The following is a 14,928-nucleotide window of genomic DNA, read 5'->3' as shown; positions in this document are numbered from 1 at the left end:
ATAAAATTATCCAAAAATCCTGCTATGATCTGTATCCAGGATACTCTGTTGGAAAGTGCCTTTGTCTGGATGTTCAGTGAGGGCATGATTGGTTCAGCTGCATTGTTCTCCATAGTCAAACGACATGGACCATCCATGATCCTCATATGACAACTAGCTGCCTGGGTAAGGTATTGGCATGTTCCTGTTACCCATGAATCTATATGTCAGCAAGAATCAATATTCTCTAGAAAATAAATGCCAGCGATTAGCAGTAACCACATGGATACAAAATTGATCCAGAGAATGACGGTAGAGAGTAAAGATGAACAGTTGTTTTTCCGACTGGAGGGAAGTAGAGAGTGGTTCTTACTCTAGAGGAAGTGCAGCGAAGGTTTACCAGACTGATTCCTGGGATTGGACTGACATGTGAGGAGAGATTGAATCGGTTAGGATTGTATTCACTGGAGTTCAGAAGAATCAAGAGGGATATCATAGAAACCTATTAAATCCTAACAGGACTAGACAGGATAGATCCAGAAAGGATGTTCCGATGGTGGGTGTGTCCAGAACCAGGGGTCACTGCCTGAAGATACAGGGTGAAGCATTTAGAACAGAGATATTTCTTCATCCAGAGAGTGGTGAGCCTGTGGAATTCGTTACTATAGAAAGTAATTGAGGCCAAAACATTGTAAGTTTTCAAGGGGCAGTTAGATATAGCACTTGGTGGCACAGTCAGTTAGCCCTGCTGCCTCACGGCGCCGAGGTCCCAGGTTCAATCCCGGCTCTGGGTCACTGTCCGTGTGGAGTTTGCGCTTCTCCCTGTGTTTACGTGGGTTTCGCCTCCACAACCCAAAGATGTGTAGGCTATTGGATTGGCCACGCTAAATTGCCTTTTAATTGAAAAAAAATAATTGGGTACTCTAAATTCAAAAAAAGATATAGCACTTGGGGTGAAGGGGATCAAAGGATATGGGGGGGAAGTGGGACTAGACTATTGAGTTGGATGATCAGCCATGATATAATGAATGGTGGAGCAGGCTTGAAGAGCCAACTGGCCTCCTCCTACTCCTGTTTCCTATGCTTCTATGGTATTTCTCAATGGTCAGTATTAAGGACACATTTGTTTTTGATGCACATAATAACCTGGACCTATAACGTTGAAATGTAATAAACAGGAGGACAATGGCTGTCTTCAGGATGACATGGGTAGATCACATGGTAAGATGAAATTTAATGCTTAATAATATGAAGCGATACATTTTGGAAGAAAGAGTGAGGAAAGGCAATGTAAATTAATTGGTACAATTTTATAAATGGTGTAAGAACAGAGGCGTGGGGGATTTGCATACACAAACATTTGAAGTCGGCAGAAGACGTTCATCGGGCTGCTTTGGAAACAAAAAGCATGGGAGGACCCTTGGCTTCATAAGTAGAGGCATAGAATACAAAAGCAAAGAAGTTGAGATAAAACTCAACAATCACTGTTTGAGCCATCTTAGTTCCAGGACACAATTGCAGGAATTCGACAGTGTCCTCAGCCATACCAGCTTCAGGAGTTTCATCGATGACCTTCCTTCCATCAGGATTTAGAAGTGGGGATGCTTGCTGATGATTATATGATGGTCTGTACCGCTCGTGACTTCACAGATCCTGAAGCAGTCCATGTCCAAATGCAGCAAGACCCTAGTCAATATCCTGGCTTGGGTTTACAAGTTGCATCACACAAGTGCCAGGCAATGAACATCTCCCTTGATATTCAACGGCATTGTATAGCTGAATTCCCCCACTATCATCCGAGGGCTTCCCATTAACCAGGAAGTGAACTGGACTAACCATATAAATACCATGGCTACAAGAGGAGGTTGAGACTATGAATCCTGTGGCGAATAACATACCTGATTCCCCAAAGCCTTTCCACTATCTACAAGGCACAAGTCAGGATTGCAAGTCTCACTTGCCTGGATGAGTGCAGTTCCAACAACACTCAAGAAGCTTAACACCATCCAGGACCAAGCAGCCCAATTGATTGGCACCTCATCTACAAACATTCACTCCCTCTGCCACCAATGCACAGTGGCAGTAATGTATACCGTCCACAAGATGCACTGCAAGAATCCAGCAAAGCTCCTTTGGGCAACATCTTCAACACCCACTACCATCTAGAAAGACGAGGACAGGAAATACATGGGAACACCACAACCTGCAAGTCCCATCTAAGCCATTCACCATCCTAACTTTGAAATGTAATCTGTTCCTTCACTGTTACTGGGTCAAAGTCCTGCAACTCCGTCCTTAACGGCACTGTGGGTGTACCTATGCCACATGGTCTCCAGCGGTTCAAGAAGGCAGCTCAGGACAACCTTCTCAAGGGCAATTAGCTTCGCAAGGGCAATTAGAGATGGGCAATGATTGCTGGCCTAAACAACAATGCCCCCATGCCGACATCCCATGTATGAATTAATAAAAGAAGTCTCAAATGTATAGTACATCAATTCTGGGCACCAGATTGTAGGAAGGCTGTCAAAGCTTTTTTTATAGGGTGAGGAGGAGATTTAACAGAAAGGTATCAGCAATGAGGAGCTACAGTTTGGCAAGGAGACGAGAGAAGCTGGAATTGTTCGCTTGACAGCACATAATCCCCAAGAGGGAATTTAATGGAAACATTCAAAATTGTGAGGGTAGCTGATCAGCGGGGTCAGGAGCCAGAGGACCAAGATTTCAGATAACTGGTAAAAGAACCAGGGGCAGGAATAAGAAATATAAAATACACAAGTTGCTGTAATCTCGAATGCACGACCTGAAAGGGTGGTAGATTCACCAATGACTTGAAAGTGGAATTAAGTGTATGATGAGATCTGTACAAATGGGCATTAAAAAAGACACCTGTAAAAACAGGCAATTACTGATCACCTCAAACTTTCCCTCGAAATCGCAGGCACTTGCAGCTTATGAATTACGAATAGCCGTCGGCTATGCATTTATAAAATGAAACACCGGACACAAACAGGTTAGTGGAGGGCTGTAGTGAGGTCTTTTGTGTAATGGAGATCTATTTACCCAGTATACAATGGCAGAGAAAACTTGCCATCTCGTTCTGCATTGAACACGTGCAAAGAATTAGGGGTCCTGAAACTATGGGATGTAGGGAATGTTGCAATTGCAAAGGTCTCATGTTTGGGGGGAGGGGTGCCAAGATAGAAATATGAAGTCTTGGGAGGAAAGATGGAGAAAATTGTTCCCCTTATTCCTGAATTCTTAGTTTACCCTCCTTACCTGCTGCCAGGTGTTTTCTTGGCTCTTGGAACATCTCATAACAGCTGCTGGCATTAAAACCACAAATAAAAAAATCCTTAACTACAGAAAACTATCTTTATCAGGTGTGTAGTTACATTTATAGAGGTCATGGGAGTCGGTGTCATGTGATCTGATGTCACCTGATCAATTGTCACGTGGTCAACATATCAGAAAATTAAACTTCAGGAAACGTCTTCAACCAAAGTTGAATACCATACTCCACAGATATAGAACATAGAAAAATACAGCACAGAACAGGCCCTTCGGCCCACATGTTGTGCCGAACTTTTGTCCTAGATTAAGAACAAATTAATCTACACCCCATCATTCTACCGTAATCCATGCACCTATCGAATAGCCGTTTGAAGGTCCCTAATGTTTCTGACTCAACTACTTCCACAGGCAGGGCATTCCATGCCCCCACTACTCTCTGGGTAAAGAAACTACCTCTGACATCCCCCTATATCTTCCACCATTCACAAAGAACAAAGAAAAGTACAGCACAGGAACAGGCCCTTCGACCCTCCAAGCCCGTGCTGACCGTGCTGCCCGACTAAACTACAATCTTCTACACTTCCTGGGTCCGTATCCCTCTATTCCCATCCTATTCATGTATTTGTCAAAATGCCCCTTTAAATGTTACTATCGTCCCTGCTTCCACCACCTCCGGCAGCGACTTCCAGGCACCCACTACCCTCTGTGTAGAAAAACTTGCCTCGTACATCTACTCTAAACCTTGCCCCTCGCACCTTAAACCTATGCCCCCTAGTAATTAACTCCTCTACCCTGGGGAAAAGCCTCTGACTATCCACTCTGTCTATGCCCCTCATAATTTTGTAGACCTCTATCAGGTCGCCCCTCAACCTCCGTCGTTCCAGTGAGAACAAACCGAGTTTATTCAACCGCTCCTCATAGCTAATGCCCTCCATACCAGGCAACATCCTGGTAAATCTCTTCTGCACCCTCTCTAAAGTCTCCATATCCTTCTGGTAGTGTGGCGACCGGAATTGAACACTATACTCCAAGTGTGCCCTAACTAGGTTTTATGCAGCTGAAACATGACTTGCCAGTTCTTATACCCAATGCCCCGGCCATTGAAGGCAAGCATGCAGTATGCCTTCTTGACTACCTTCTCCACCTGTGTTGCCCCTTTCAGTGACCTGTGGACTTGTACACCTAGATCTCTCTGACTTTCGATACTCTTGAGGGTTCCACCATTCACTGTATATTTCATACCTGCATTAGACCTTCCAAAATGCATTACCTCATATTGGTCTGGATTAAACTCCATCTGCCATCTCTCCACCCAAGTCTCCAAACGATCTAAATCCTGCTGTATCCTCTGACAGTCCTCATCGCTATCCGCAATTCCACCAACCTTTGTGTCGTCTGCAAACTTACTAATCAGACCAGTTACATTTTCCTCCAAATCATTTATATACTACAAACAGCAAAGGTCCCAGCACTGATCCCTGCGGAACACCACTAGTCACAGCCCTCCAATTAGAAAAGCACCCTTCCATTGCTACTCTCTGCCTTCTATGACCTAGCCAGTTCTGTATCCACCTTGTCAGCTCACCCCTGATCCCGTGTGACTTCACCTTTTGTACCAGTCTGCCATGAGGGACCTTGTCAAAGGCCTTACTGGTCTATATAGACAACATCCACTGCCCTACCTGAATTAATCAACTTTCTGACCTCTTCGAAAAACTCTATCAAGTTAGTGGGACATGACCTCCCCTTCACAAAACCATGCTGCCTCTCAATAATACGTCCATTTGCTTCCAAATGGGAGTAGATCCTGCCTCGAAGAATTCTCTCCAGTAATTTCCCTACCACTGACTTTTGGCTCACCGGCCTGTAGTTCCCTGGATTATCCTTGCTACCCTTCTTAAACAAAGGAACAACATTGGCTATTCTCCAGTCCTCCGAGACATCACCTGATGACAGTGAGGATCTAAAGATTTCTGTCAAGGCCTCAGCAATTTCCTCTCTAGCCTCCTTCAGTATTCTGAGGTAGATCCCATCAGGCCCTGGGGACTTATCTACCTTAATATTTTTCAAGACGCCCAACACCTCGTCTTTTTGGATCTCAATGTGACCCAGGCTATCTACACATCCTTCTCCAGACTCAACATCCACCAATTTCTTCTCTTTGGTGAATACTGATGCAAAGTATTCATTTAGTATCTCGCCCATTTCCTCTGGCTCCACACACAGATTCCCTTGCCTATCCTTCAGTGGGCCAACCCTTTCCCTGGCTACCCTCTTGCTTTTTATGTACGTGTAAAAAGCCTTGGGATTTTCCTTAACCCTATTTGCCAATGACTTTTTGTGACCCCTTCTAGCCCTCCTGACTCCTTGCTTAAGTTCCTTCCTACTTTCCTTGTATTCCACACAGGCTTTGTCTGTTCCCAGCCTTCTAGCCCTGACAAATGCCTCCTTTTTCTTTTTGACGAGGCCTACACTATCTCTCGTTATCCAAGGTTCCTGAAATTTGCTGTATTTATCCTTCTTCCTCACAGGAACATGCCGGTCCTGAATTCCTTTCAACTGACACTTGAAAGCCTCCCACATGTCAGATGTTGATTTACCCTCAAACATCCGTCCCCCAATATAGGTTCTTCAGTTCCCGCCTAATATTGTTATAATTAGCCTTCCCCCAATTTAGCACATTCACCCGAGGACCACTCTTATCCTTGTCCACCAGCACTTTAAAACTTTGAATTGTGGTCACTGTTCCTGAAATGCTCCCCTACTGAAACTTTTACCACCTGGCCGGCTCATTCCCCAATACCAGGCCCAGTACAGCCCCTTCCCTAGTTGGACTATCTACATATTGTTTTAAGAAGCCCTCCTGGATGCTACTTACAAACTCTGCCCCGTCCAAGCCCCTAGCACTAAGTGAGTCCCAGTCAATATTGGGGAAGTTGAAGTCTCCCATCACAACAACCCTGTTGTTTTTACTCTTTTCCTAAATCTGTCCACCTATCTGCTCCTCTGTCTCCCTCTGGCTGTTGGGAGGCCTGTAGTAAACCCCCAACATTGTGACTGCACCCTTATTCCTGATCTCTGTCCATATAGCCTCACTGCCCTCTGTGGTGTCCTCCCGTAGTACAGCTGTGATATTCTCCCTCAACAGTAGCGCAACTCCGCCACCCCTTTTATATCCCCCTCTATCCCGCCTGAAACATCTAAACCCTGGAACGTTTAGCTGCCAATCCTGTCCTTCCCTCAACCTGATCTCTGCCATTGCAACAACATCATAGTTCCAAGTACTAATCCAAGCTCTTAAGTTCATCTGCATTACCCATAATACTTCTTGCATTAAAACATATGCACTTCAGGCCACCAGACCCGCTGTGTTCAGCAACATCTCCTTGTCTGCTCTGCCTCGGAGCCATACTGACCCGATTCCCTAGTTCTCCCTCAATGTCCCTCACAGTCCAAAGATGTGCGGGTTAGGTGGATTGGCCATGCTAAATTGCCCGTAGTGTCCTAATAAAAGTAAGGTTAAGGGGGGTTTGTTGGGTTACGGGTATAGGGTGGATACGTGGTTTGAGTGGGGTGATCATGGCTCGGCACAACATTGAGGGCCGGAGGGCCTGTTCTGTGCTGTACTGTTCTATGTTCTATGTTTTCACCTTCTGACCTATTGCCCCGGTGCCCACCTCCCCCGCCATTTTAGTTTAAACCCTCCCGTGTGACACAAGCAAACCTCGCGGCCAGGCTATTTATGCCTCTCCAGTTTAGATGCAACCCGTCCTTCTTACACAGGTCACACCTGCCCCGGAAGAGCTCTCAGTGGTCCAGATAACGGAAACCCTCCCTCCTACACCAGCTGTTTAGCCACGTGTTTAGCTGCCCTATCTTCCTATTTCTAGCCTCACTGGCACGTGGCACAGGGAGTAATCCCAAGATTACAACCCTGTTTTTTAACTTTCTGCCTAGCTCCCTGAACCCCTGCTGCAGGACCTCGTGCCCCTTCCTGCCTATGTCGTTATTACCAATATGTACAACAACCTCTGCCTGTTTGCCCTCCCCCTTCAGGATGCCCGCTACCTGTTTGGAGACATCCTGGACCCTGGCACCAGGGAGGCAACATACCATCCTGGAGTCTCTTTCACGTCCACAGAAGCACCTATCTGTGCCCCTGACTAGAGTCCCCTATGACTATTGCTCTTCTGCGCTTTGACCCTCCCTTCTGAACATCAGAGCCAGCCGTGGTGCCACTGCTCTGGCTGCTGCTGTTTTCCCCTCATAGGCTATCCCCCCCCCCCGACAGTATCCAAAGGGGTATACCTGTTCGAGAGGGGGACAACCACAGGGGATTCCTGCACTGACTGCCTGCCCTTTCTGGTGGTGCCTGCACTGGGTGTGACCCCATTTATATAACTGCTATCTATGATGTTTTCTGCCACCTGCATGCTCCTAAGTTCATCCAACTGCTGCTCCAACCGAACCATGCGGTCTGTGAGGAGCTCCAGTTGGGTGCACTTTCTGCAGATGAAGCCATCCGGGAAGCTGGAAGCCTCCCGGACCTGCCACATCTCACAGTCAGAGCACTGCACCCCTCTAATTGACATTGCGTCAATTAATTAGTAAATTAAATTTAAAAGTTTTTTAAAAAAGTTATTGTTAACTATATGTTTCCTAGCACTAGATTTCTACTATAAATGTGAAAGCTAAATACAGTACTCTCCGATTTCTGGCTTGGATACCCCTCTAAATTATAATTAAGTAATAAGTAATTATGTTTAATTAGTTTAACAATGCTTAATTTTTCAAATTTAGTGTAGCTTCCCAACCAGCCTTAAATTTATATCCCCTTGTAATGGTTTGTTCCATCCGGAGAAAAAAGTCTCTGACTGTCTACTCTATCTATTCCCCTGATCATCTTATAAACCTCTATCAAGTCGCCCCTCATCCTTGTGCGTTCTAATGAGAAAAGGCTGAGCACCCACAACCTTTCCTCGTAAGACCTACTCTCCATTCCAGGCAACATCCTAGTAAATCTCCTTTGCACCTTTTCGAAAGCTACCACATCCTTTCTAAAATGAGGCGACCAGAACTGCACACAGTACTCCAAATGTGGCCTTACCAAGGTTTTGTACAACTGCATCATCACCTCACAGCTCCTAAATTCAATCCCTCTGCTAATGAACGCTCGCACACCATAGACGTTCTTCACAGCTCTATCCACTTGAATGGCAACTTTCAAAGATCTATGAACATAGACCCCAAGATCTCTCTGCTCCTCCACATTGACAAGAACCCTACCGTTAACCCCGTATTCCGCATTCATATTTGTCCTTCCACAATGGACACCCTCTCACTTTTCAGGGTTAACCTCCATCTGCCACTTCTCAGCCCAGCTCTGCATCCTATCTATGTTTCTTTGCAGCCGACAACAGCCCTCCTCGTTATCCACAACTCCACCAATCTTCGTATCGTCGGCAAATTTACTGACCCACCCTTCAACTCCCCCATCCAAGTCATTAACGAAAATCACAAACAGCAGATGACCCAGAACTGATCCCTGCGGTACGCCACTGGTAACTGGGTTCCAGGCTGAATATTTGCCATCCACCACCACTCTCAGACTTCTATCGGTTAGCCAGTTCATTATCCAACTGGCCAAATTTTCCACTATCCCATGCCACCTTAGCTGGGATATGCCAGCCACTTTGCCCTGTGAAGGCTACCAACAAAAGCAGAATGTAGGATTGGGGCATCCCTCAGCCCTCAATCGAAATGGACAATTAGACTGCAATGTAGTAGGTGCCCAACAAACAGAAAACAAACTAAAATTATAACCTACTGGAAGGCCACCAGAATTATGTATGATCTCACGCGAGGATGAATAAAATAAAGGAATATTGAATCAGACGCAGTAAATCCTGGAATATTTGGCTTTCGGAATGTACATACAATGACCATTTTGAAAACAAAGACACTTGATGCAAGTCATTTGTCATAGTCATAGAATTGTAGAAATGCTACAATGCAGAGGAAGGCCATTCAGCCCATCAAGTCTTCACTGACCCTAAAAAAGAGTGCTCTACCTAGGCCCACTCTCCTGCCCTATCCCTGTAACATAACCTGCACGTCTTTGGACACTAAGGGGCAATTTAGCATGGGCATTCCACCTAACCTATACATCTTTGGGCTTGTGTATTCCTAATTTACAGTATTTGGTGTAACTTTAAAATGAAAAATTGCAGGGCTACAGAGGAAGATTAGGGGAGTGGGACTAATTTGATAACTCAAAAGAACTGGTACTAACATAAAAGGCTGACTGGCCTCTTGTACCATGATGAGGCAAATAATTAACAGCAATTTTCACATCAATCCAGTAGATCAGAATTTTTAAGAATAATTTTCAAACCATGTCTTTAGGTCAGCATCTTGACTTTTTAAGAGGGTGCTGCAAAGTTTTATTTTATGGATGGCTATATGTAAGAGGAACCATTGCCCTTTCAACATTTTTTTTAGCTTTGAAGAATAACATTTGTAGAATCAAATGAGCAGGTCGGGATATAATGGGGCTTGTTACAACCTGAATCTTAGAATCTCAGATTTTATTAACTGTTGTATTCAGTTTCATTCAGAATGCCATTGGTGGCAGACTGAGGAAATTAATACTTGTGAAGATTAATGACCAGAGAAGTTTTTCAGATATATTGAGTTCATCTTCCTAATGCTACAAGACGCATTTATTTGACTACCTCTTGTATTTTGTTCTTGTTTGCTTGTTCCATCACGTGTTGAATAATTGAGATTAGTGGGTAGTATTTTTAATTAGCTGGGGAATGTGAGAAGTATGATATAGTTTCTGTTCAGCTATCAAGTCCAGAATTTATATCACATCATTAGTTCCAATTACCTTACAGCTCATTCATGTTCATACCTTGTCTTTTAAACTGCAATCAGATTAGATAATTGCAATATAAAGCTTGAACTGCTTCATGAATCTCGTACTGATTGCAGGATTAATTTGTAGTAAATCTTAAAGGCTGTATATTTTGAAGAAATTTTCAGCAACTGAATATATTCAAAGAGGAGTCATGGAGCACAGTGAGTGCACAGGCTCATAAAGCAATATGATCGGTGTTTGATCCTCCACTTCAGTCATTTCCTGATGTCTGCGATTGTACTTTGGGGAAAATGCCTTCTCAGGGCAGGTGCATCCTGGCTCCTTAATATTCTTAGAATTCCTCCAGTGGAGGAGGAGGCCATTTAATAATGTCACAAGTAGGCTTGCATTAACACTGCAATGAAATTACTGTGAAAAGCCCGTAGTTGCCACATTCCGGCGCCTGTTCGGGTACACGGAGGGCGAATTCAGAATGTCCAAATTTCCCAACAGCATATCTTTCGGGACTTGTTTGAAGAAACCGGAGCACCGGGAGGAAACTCAAGCAGACATGGGGAGAATGAGCAGACTCCGCCGGGAATCGAACCTGGGACCCTGGCGCTGTGAAGTAACCGTGCTAATCACTGTGCTACTGTGCTGCCCATCGAGTCTGCACCCACCCTTCGAATGAGCACTGGGCCCATTTGAGTGTCGCCCCACATTGAGCATTGCCAGTGCAAGCCTGGAAATAGTTTAAATACTGACACAGGTGTTAGGAAAACCAGATAGAAGGAAATAAGAATTATGGGACAGATGTGCCTAGAAATTCACTTCAGGTACTCTTGAGGCTTAATATTAATGCAAGCATGTATGAATTTTCCAAAGAATTGAGTACAGTGGACTTTTTTTTTAAAGTGACTGAGTCTTCATTCGCTGACCTAGTGAAAGGCCTTCCATTAAATTCATCAGTAATATATTTTTTTATTCATTTACGGGATGTGAGTATTGCTGGTTAGGCCAGCATTTATTGCCCATCCCTTGTTGCCCTTCAGAAGGTGGTGGTGAGTTGCCTTCTTGAACCACTGCTGTTGGGAAGCTCCTATGCATTCAGTCCATTTGACAAATCCACAAATAGCCAAAATCGCACTTGCCTTCTTCACCCCTTCAAATGCTGCAGCTGACACTGAATCCAAAATGCTATCAACATCTCTGTGACATGCAGCCACATCAGAGGAGTCCCAACATAACACAAAGCTGATTTCATTGCCTGCTTTTTTTTTGAGTATCAGAGTTCCAGAGAGTAGCTGTTACAGACTACGTAACAGGCGGGGGTGCCTTTTCTCTTGGCCATCAGTAGTGTTCACTCCTTTTCAGCCTTGCATCCTTTGCAGAACGACCTGAAAACAACCAACTTATGCAAAATGTTTGAGGTCAATATTTTAACCATTTCAATTTCTTCTTAAAATGTTTGCACAAACTGCTTACTTTGACATTGTCCTGCAGATTCAAGGTAGGCTGGTTGTTCTATAGAACAATAATTAATATGAATAATATGTGTGCTTTAATGTTCATTCATTAGATTAATAGAGAGCTGTATTAACAGGTTCTTCTGTTGCCCTAACCATTAACTTCCCTAATCCCTTTGAGTTCAAAGAAATATTCTTTCTCTCTGCTGACTGTTATCTGCCTTTATTGTCACTCCAAATAAATCGGAAGGCTGGGGTTACTTTGGCATTAAGCTGCAATTCAGTTATCAATCCAGAATCAACCTCTAAAGCATATCTGACTTTTGTAATTGTGAAAGATCGTATATTTGAGAAAATACAGATTTCAAGTATTTCCAAAGGTGACGGCAAAAGTGACTATTCTGAGAATGTGTCAGAATGATTTTGGAAAGTCCCAAAATTACAGTTGATTAATTTATGACAAATTTCACATTGGTGTGACAAGAAGCATTCTTCTAGAGTATTGGTTTGATGTGCCTCCCTTTAAATCTATTCACAATGCGCAATGGAGTTTAAAATTCAGCTGCAGTTGAGCTCCATGTCCTAGATAAGTGTTACATGAACAATTCCAACAGGTTTTCCAACTTCAGGAAAAGAACCATACAACAGTCTAACAACACACACTATGATATTTTTGAATCCAGCCAATTATTCAGACTCTCAACAATATATAAATGCCAACATTAATATTGATGTGATATAAATACACACTGAGAAAGAACTCAGTTAATACATTTGCAGGGCGAATAACTAAATTTCTCCAATGCAAAGACTGAAAGTTATTCTCCAAAGAATACATTATTTTTGTTTTCCTACCTTTATTTCCCTTTATGTGAAAACTTCAGTAATCTAGAATGCAGATTGCTCAGAATTAAACTGTGGACAGCATACAGTAAATATCAAGGTGAACATAATGGTTTTTCTACCTTCTCTTTGCAAAATTGATAAAAAAATTAAAGCTTGCTGGACAGTAAATTCTTCTTCCAAGTGCTAAATGTAAGGAGAAGGAGTAGACCCAGGCCTCATAACCTTAATAATTTTTTCAAATTACATTCAAAAGCTAATCAGTTTTTTAAAAAAAATGTCTTGTCAACCTTAGTAGTATTACAAGTATGGCGTCCAAAATCTGGCACCATTGGAATTTAGATTGTGCTGCATTTTGGATTTTCCAGGATTTTGGTTACCAACCAACTCCTCTTAGCACAGGCTTTATAGCTGCAGAGAGAAATGATTGATTTCTCTCCTCTGAAAGCAGACAGAAATGTTACAATCAGAAGTGCAAAGAAAATCTCTGACCCTATCCCACTGGTGGAACAGACAGCTTTGTGCTGAAAGAACAGGGAGGGCCTAGGGTACAGATCTTAAAGCACTGCAATGGACTCGGGTCCTGTGTGTGTACAACTGTTGTTGAATCCATCTTGGATCAAGCCAACAATTACCTCTTCATTCCCTGGTTTACTCTGTTCCGGGAGAGGCTGCCAGATCCCCATCAGGAAAGCAAGCAACACCGACGGCAGTGTGTCTCACTGATACTCTTGTGGATGCCGCAAGCTTTTGCTTCCTGTAATAAACTAGCATTTTTTGTAGTTAAATAGCCTTAAAAAAAAGACCACCGTTGGTTCCTTTATTGATGTATACATCCACATCTGTGGGCGGTTTGCATGATTAGCAAGCGTACATACGCCATTATCGCGATGGTGCGTGGCAACATTTTGCTTGACAAAACCATTCAACTGTAACTTGTTATGACTTTGGAAAAAATGTCATATTTTTATGATTAAATATTGCCCGAGTTCTGGCTGCTATCTGTTAAAATATCCATTGCCAAGGCAAAATTTTAGATATTTGATATTCTTTTTAAATTAGAAACATATTTAACTAACTGTTTTCTAAAAGCTGATGATGAATCAAATGGGTTTGATTGATCAAGGGCAGGCGTCTCACACAAGTCTAATGAGCTACAAGTTGCCAACCCTGGACTAGCCTTTTGGGTACATGTGATCCTGTAATTTACTTACACCAGAGTAAGAATTAGGTCCACCTGAAGCATCATAATAATATGTGTATCAGTGCACAATAATACATTTCTGATGCTGGGGTGGAATTAAAGAGCTATCAAAGTTAGGCAATTTTTTGAGAGAGACAAATTAAGGTTGGAAGTAAACTCAAAAGATTAATTTGGCTAAATATTTTGGTAGCAGGTGGTTTGGTGTGCCCCATGTGATGTCATACTGGACTACATAGACCAGGGTGCTCTTATTAATTACTACGGATTAACATAAATTCCAGCTCCTGAAGTAACTGTGAGAAATTTCATTTTTGGTTCTACTTGTTGCTTATTTTGAAAAGAATGGATTCTCTAGCATCTTAAATTTCTGGAGTTTGAGGTGGATACACTTCTTCCTTATTGCCAATCTATCTGATTCAACATCTTTATCTAGCCTCACCTTTTCCCAATAGCCTTTGCAATGGTCCAGTGGGCTGGTGCGCAGTCAATTCCAGCCCCACTTGACCCGGAGTTGCAACACAATTGAAGTTAACAAATAATTCTTCATAATATCCAACATCTTTGGTTATGGCTGCCCAATAACTAGAGTCATCAGCTTTCTAAATTATTTTTAAAAATTTAAGTGCCCAATTTTCTTTTCCAATTAAGGGACAATTTAGCATGGCCAATCCACCTACTCTGCACATCTTTGGATTGTGGGGATGAGACCCATGCAGACACGGGGAGAATGTGCAAATTCCACATGAACTGTCCCAGGGCTGGAATCGAACCTGGATCCTTAGTACCATGGGGCAGCAGTGCTAACCGCTGTGCCACCGTGCTGCCCCGATGTTTGTAAATTTAAACACAATAAATTTTTATTAATATCAATTACTGTAATTAAAAATGCAGCAAATACAACTGGTTAACTATTATCTAATTCCTAAACCCACCCTGCCTGTTTAACTTGCCCTACTCTCCACGTGCACACAAGACAAACAAACAGAGGTGAACGAGGGGTGTAAATAACGATAGTAAAAGAATCAAAATTTTTGCCGGGATTTACCGGCGGAGGCCTGCAGAAATGGGGATGGGAGTCTGCCGGTAGATTGCGCGAGAGGCCTTCCCAGGATTCCCAATGGTCGTTATGCCTCGTGAGAACTCGTTAGACGTTGTGATCTGGATCCCGCCCACAACAGAGTTTTAATACTCACTTAACTCTGCCTTCACCAGATTGAACCGAGGAGACCCCAGCCGAGTGCTGATTAGTGCTGGTCTCCATTAACGGGGACCAGGCGTACCAG

The 14,928-nt window shown here is 43.3% G+C and overlaps 1 protein-coding gene across 13 annotated transcripts in view; it reads left to right on the top strand.

Moving 5' to 3' along the window:
- LOC119955200 (ataxin-7-like protein 1) overlaps window positions 1–14,928 on the top strand; it is a 280,989-nt gene that overhangs the window by 212,282 nt on the left and 53,779 nt on the right. The gene's annotated exons all lie outside the window — the stretch shown is intronic.

Source organism: Scyliorhinus canicula, chromosome 20 (assembly GCF_902713615.1).
Source record: "Scyliorhinus canicula chromosome 20, sScyCan1.1, whole genome shotgun sequence".
NCBI classification, from domain to species: Eukaryota; Metazoa; Chordata; class Chondrichthyes; order Carcharhiniformes; family Scyliorhinidae; genus Scyliorhinus; species Scyliorhinus canicula.
This window is presented reverse-complemented; position numbering and strand designations above follow the sequence as displayed.